The sequence below is a fragment of the Gavia stellata genome, chromosome 21 (genome assembly GCF_030936135.1).
Source record: "Gavia stellata isolate bGavSte3 chromosome 21, bGavSte3.hap2, whole genome shotgun sequence".
Taxonomy (NCBI): Eukaryota; Metazoa; Chordata; class Aves; order Gaviiformes; family Gaviidae; genus Gavia; species Gavia stellata.
Window position 1 is genome coordinate 5,684,132 of NC_082614.1, and position 6,409 is coordinate 5,690,540.

The following is a 6,409-nucleotide window of genomic DNA, read 5'->3' on the forward strand; positions in this document are numbered from 1 at the left end:
AGATTAAAAGCTGCTAAAAAAGAAACGATGTACTCTTTCTTTCCTGCTCTCTTACGTGTGAGAGGCTTTTCACTCTCTTTTATAAAGTAAACTTTTTCTGGCATATCCACCATATGCCTTTTTTTTTTTTTTTTTCCCTAAAGTCTCTGATGAAAACATTTAACGCATTCACTGCTGGAGCACTTCAAAATGAAACCTCTACACTGCTTATTGGCTTCACACAGCCTCCCTGGCTTCACATTCTTACCACATAGTGCAAATTACCAAACAAAGGCAGCCTACATGATGAATCACTGGGAAAATTACAACATCAATCCCACATTGCAAACTTGGGGTATTTTCTTTCCATAAGACTCAAAGAAGTAAAAAGCTAAATACAAACTACAAAGCTGGAACCTTCATATTTACTCTTACTTTACCTTATAGCTTATTATAATCTTGCTTATTTACTTTTTTCATCATTAAATCTTGCCAATGTCCACACCACACATCTTCTGTAAAAGAGCATAACAGAATACCTTGAATAAAACAGCACACCTCTGCACTTTTGCAAAACATTAGAGCTAAAAGCTCTGGGGTCCAGCCTGTACCAGTCAGCAACCACACCACCCAGGAAGACGGCTGCTAAATACGACCAGACCTAATTCCTAACACAGCAGCGATCAGCAGCATGAATTACTACACAGTGCAACTGGCCCCAGCTAGCTCTTTAAGAGCCTCTTAATTATACAGTTCTCCTTGCACTTAAAAAGTTAAAGATAGGGCTCCACATCTGCCTGTTGTCTTTCTAAAAGATGTTATCTGTGATCCTTTTCCAGCTAGATTTGGGAGAAGGGGAATTCACCTGCGCAGATTTACACCTGTATTTTAGTACAGAGTTTGAACTTGTACCCACTAAACTTTATCTCATAGCTAAGTAATACTATTTCATGTATCATAACTCAAAAAATGGATTTGATAGACCAGACTGTCTTTTTTGTAGTTGTATCTTCCCGTAAGGTTATCTTGGGGAAGTGAGAATAGTCCAAGAAAAATGTATGATTTTGTCCAAGATAAAACCATGGTCCCTGGGGAATAATTTCTTGGTCTCCACATCTCTCCCTGACTTGGAGAATATACTTGGCATGTGTAACAAGCCTCCACAGCTCTAACGTGATTCTTCATTTCACTCCATTGCAAAACATTGCTGATCTTGTAAAATGTCTCAATCCCTACCTGACTTCCAAGTTTCATTTTTGACAAATTATTCTATAACAATTAGACAATCATCATTCTGGTGTCTTTGGGAAAGCTCTTCCCTGTAAATTCATAGCAGGGCTAGAAACCCTGACAACTCAGTACCAATAGACTCAAGGCTCAAGTGGATTTTGCCCATTTGCTTTCATCAAATGCCATGGAGAATTCAACTGCAGTCTCCAAATTTCCATCAAATTTGGTTTTCAACACAGCACATCAAACATCTGGAAAATTACCCTTGTGCTGCCAAGAAGACCTGGAAAAGGCAAGAAAGGTAAGAGAGAGTGTAATCTCCCAGACCATGTCTGGGAAGGCCAAGACATGGTTATGATCTATTCCAACTAACAGATGCCTCCTACAGGCAAACCCATTTGTCTTTTAGATACATAAATGAAGTCTAAGCCTCCTTCTCTCCTTCAATGTGTAAACTTTACAACCTGGTTGGTTAACACTCAACTTTGACCATATTATGCTACAAAGTCAGCATTGACCCTCCCATGTGAGAGGTTGCTTAGCTGTTCACATGCTGGGGCTCAGGACTGTGACCTCTATTTGTCTGTTTATTTGTTTCTCAAAACTTTCACATTTACCATCGTTGTCTGAGAGTGCAGTTTGCCTTGGCATAAATCCCCACACATAGTACTTCCCTGCAAGGACTCTCAGGTCTTCCGCTGCCAGCATGAATGGCTTTGCATGCTGCATGAAAAGGAGCTCAGGTATTTAAAGACACTTAAAGGCCAAGATATACTCAAGGAGATTTTAATTAGAATTGTAATTATTAACAGAATCACCATTTGTTAACTAATAAACAGGCACAGTTTCTTTAAATTGTCCTTTATATTGTTGGGGTCCTGTTACATCTTTTTTCCTAAATCTTCAACCAAGACACCAAATTCGAAAATTATTTAACATCTGAAGTACAGGCATTGAGAAGGTTGACGTAAACACCACAGCTCCGTTATGGAGGGTAAGAAATCATCAAGGGATAGAAATCGTCAAATTTTAAGAGCAGAGCCTAAATACTAAGTGAAGGAGTTGGGAAGAAATTGCCCTTGTAGGTAGGTTGTTGCAGAGGTTTGAAGGGTCTTGGCCATTGGGCTGAGCTGCGAGACTACACGGGGCAGTTAGTTTAATCCCATGATCTAGTGACCAAAGGGACCAGGGCGGGCTCTGTAGGCACCAAGAGTTTCTCCTTCAGCCTTGCTGGGGACAGCATGCACGTTTGCTTGTTTTGGCAACAGTGTACTGCACTATGCCAATGTAATTTTACCTCAAGCTCCAACATGTTCTTGACACACTGAGCTACCATCTGTAGAGCCTGCTTCTCTGACAGTGAAGCTGTTTTCAGATGGTAACTGGTATCAGACATGTTTGAGGAAAAGAAAGCTGGTTGCTGGTTGAAAGCCAGCCCTCATAACCAGCCTCGGGATCCTGGAGGTGAAGAGACAATCCCAAAGAGCACCAGCATCTACATGCACTGTATGCATGCTTTTAGTTCAGCAGAATAAAGTTGGAGATGCAAATCAAGAAGCCATCTTCTGAGAAGATGGAGAGCTCTATGCTGAAGCAGGATTCATGACAGTCCAGGGCCAGACTAAAGAAATCAAGGTTGCTGCCTTGTCTGCAGCAAAACAGTAGGTTTGTGGCATGAACAGCATGTCAAGCATTGGGTTTTCTCCATGCCTCCTTTTCTTAAGTGCTGCTTTCCATTGACCGAGGGGAAGAAAATAACATCATTGGACAGAAAGCCAGACATTTCTACTCAGCAAAGAAAAGTTGACTAAGATATTGACTCTCAATTTATCACTCTTCATCTCATCTTTTAAAAATATAAACTAAAAAACCCTAAATACACACCAAACTCATAAGGCATTCTCATGCTAGTGAGAATCCAGAACAGCCTCCTTTGCCTTTGTCTTTACACTGTCCAAATTACATTGCAACATACTCAAGATGATGCCTCTTTCTGCTGGTGTTTTCTTGCAGAGCACTGTCTACAGTCACCAAGCTCTTATTGTAATAAATAAGAAGTGCATTTTGCATTTCCCAACTCTAAATTAAGTTTAAACTGTAGGACAAGAGTCTAGGAAAGTTTCCAAGAGCAGGCAACCAAAAGCAAAACTGGATGCATTTCATGCACCATTTGTCTCCTCCTCCAGTCTTGTTTGTTTATAACCCAGGAATATCACTTGTCTCCGTACGATAATCAAATTAAAAAAATATAGGCAACATGCTGGGAATTTATTGTTCAAATCTTCTAAGAGACATGGCTGTGAGTTCCACAGATGTTGGTGCTCATGATCCATTTGTCTCAGTACAAGTTTTCAGAAACTGAGAAACACTAACCTTTGCACATTGTTTTCCTTTGCAGACAAACAAGTTTTCTTTATTGAGGGCCATGGGTTTGCTCCCACAAAAATCAAGTTTGTATAGTTTTCAGACATCTGGAAAAACAGATACTCAGAAGCCGGAAATTCTGGTATTGAAGAGCTTCTCATTTATGTCTCTCTTTCCTCTGTTATTTCTCAGAATTTATGATGACACAGCAGAATCTCAGGGACTCCTTTTTCTTTGTTGCATTTTCCTAGGTTAAAGGCAGAGCTGCTGCCTCCTTCTTCCTTTCCTGCTGGTTACAAAGTAATGCCTGAAAGAAATGCTCTGTCGAACCCAAACCTAAACATTCCCTATTCTACAGTTCAATCAACATATTGACAGTCAATTATTTGCACGGCTCTACTTAGTGGGACACATGGCACAGACCACTGCCCAAGGGAAACTCTTCTCCATTAACTTTATTCGATGAATATATCCAGGCACAGTTTACTGCACAGCATCAGCATTTCATTCTTTCTATATCAGTGCAGCTGTGCTCAAGACTAGATTAACAGTGAAACCTTCTGATTCAGTCTTTAACTCAAGTGCTCTTCTGAAACAAATCCAGCAGTTTTCTTAAATACAAAACCTCATTAGTACAATTACTATAGCAGCTGAAAGTATTGACACTAGAAAACAAAAGAAAGCCTTGTGTGCATCCAAAGACACCGACAGTAAACTCTGTCTGAACTCTGTATTGACTAAATTAGGTCAAAATATTATGGTAGTGACCCCGAAGGATATCTGTGGAGGGTTTTAACTCACATGAAAGTACTAAACTCACTGAAAGTACTAAATATAACGTATTTATAGTTAAATGCACATGTACCTATATGTAACAACCTATATAGCTGCCATCATATGCTTTATGAGATCTCAGTGAGCCACAATCAATGGAATAATGATTCACTGCCATGCTCAGTTCGAGAGCTGCCCTGCGTGGAGTTTGCTCACCGGGTCCTGTGCAGCCTGGAGGTCCCTTGGTCTGCACAGAGCACAGCACAAGGCAGCACGAGCCACTCTGAATGTACAAGGGAAGCAGATCAGCTGAGGAAGCTGATGCGTGACTTTGCCAGGGATCTTTACAGAGTGACGAAAGCAACATGCCTAAATCCTGAACTCTTTAATGCCAAAAGCCCTAGAAGGACGTTCAGAAAAAGGTGTACTGGTTGAAATACAGTTGGTAAGTCAAAAAGGAAAACTATGAGGACAAAAATGCACTCTCAGCAAATCTCTGGCTAAGAATAAATTAAGGGGAGGGGCTGACAGGACAAGCAGCAGAGCATCATCCACAGGGACCTTGATGAACCTGAACAGAAACCTCATGAAGTTTGGTAAAGGGCAGGGCAACAGTCTGCACCCGGGCAGAATAACACCATGCTCAGCACAGGCTCTCCTGTGAAGGGCCTGGGCTTGCAGCAGAAGCCAGGCTGACCACACGCCAGAACACGCTCACACTGCAAACCTGGCCAGCAAATACTGGACTCCTTCAGGAGCACGGTCAGCAGATCAAGAGCAGTTATTCTCCTCTTTTTCAGGGAGCATCTGAAATACTGTGATCTGCCATGAAAGCTGCCCTGGGAGCTCAGGGGGAGTTGAACAAAAGGAGCCTGTTAAAAGTCAAATTCTTGCTGAGAGGAGGTGCAACAAGCACAGAGGGGAAATACAGAGGGACCTCCCTGCCTGGGCAGTGGTGAATCCTTAGGTCAGCTTGAGCTGTCCTCTTTAACCTCAGGCTAAGGCTTTGGAAACTCCTCTGGTTTCAATACACCCATGCCAGGGGAGGGTGAAAGACCTGCGCTTGGATCTGGGCTGGGCTGTTCTTTGGGGCGGAGAGGGATACATGTAAATTACTATTTAAGTGCTAGGAAAACCCACAAGCTTGCCTGTGTGTCCTCTCCCAAGACCTCTACCTGCTTCTCCAGCCCCTGTCACCCTGGTTCCTAACTCCACCTCCACAAAGCAGGGACTCTCCCCCATGAAACATCCCCCCATCTCCCACCCCCTGCCATCCCCACACACTCCGGGTCCCTGGCCTATGCTCCTGCCTGACACAGTCAGACTATATATGCTAACACCATGCAGGAGATAAAGGGCAAACACTCCACAAGCTGCATATACTAAGCCCCAAGCAACTGTGGTGCTATGTCTGCATTAGGGTGTTTGTGCAGCTCGTACAACTTTTTCTTTTTTTTTTCCTTTTTTTTTTCAAGTTCTGGTATATAGAAACAATAGGGACTTTTGTCCTAAGAGGCCATCTGAAAACAACTTCATCCTCTTAGAAAGAGAAGCAAGGAGGGGAAATACTTTTTAAAAATCCCCTAAATGAGACTGAAAAGAAAATGAGACCAGGTTTTTCTGGGATTCCCAGGTAAATGATGGAGCTGTACTGCTGTGCACAGCGAGCCTTTCCAAAGTGCTTAATCACATTGAAATCTTTGTGTCAGGAATCAAGACCAAGACTAGCATGTGGATTTCATCTCCTCTCCAAAATGAGCAGGAATGCTCAATCAGAGAACAAACGGAGCCAAACAGATCCCACTTTCCCCTGGAGACAGCAGGCCCCTTCTCTGCCTATCCCTGCAGCTCTTTCTGAGGAATAAGAGCATACACACAGCATCTCCACTGGAGTTTTGCAGTTTCCTACAATCTCATTGGAATCCAGTGACATCCAGCAGCATCAGAGATGGTGTAGAAAGGGAGAGGGAGGGAGAACATGTGCAGCTGGTGCAGGTGGGAATCACAGAATCACAGAATGACAGGGGCTGGAAGGGACCTCTGGAGATCATCTAGTCCAACT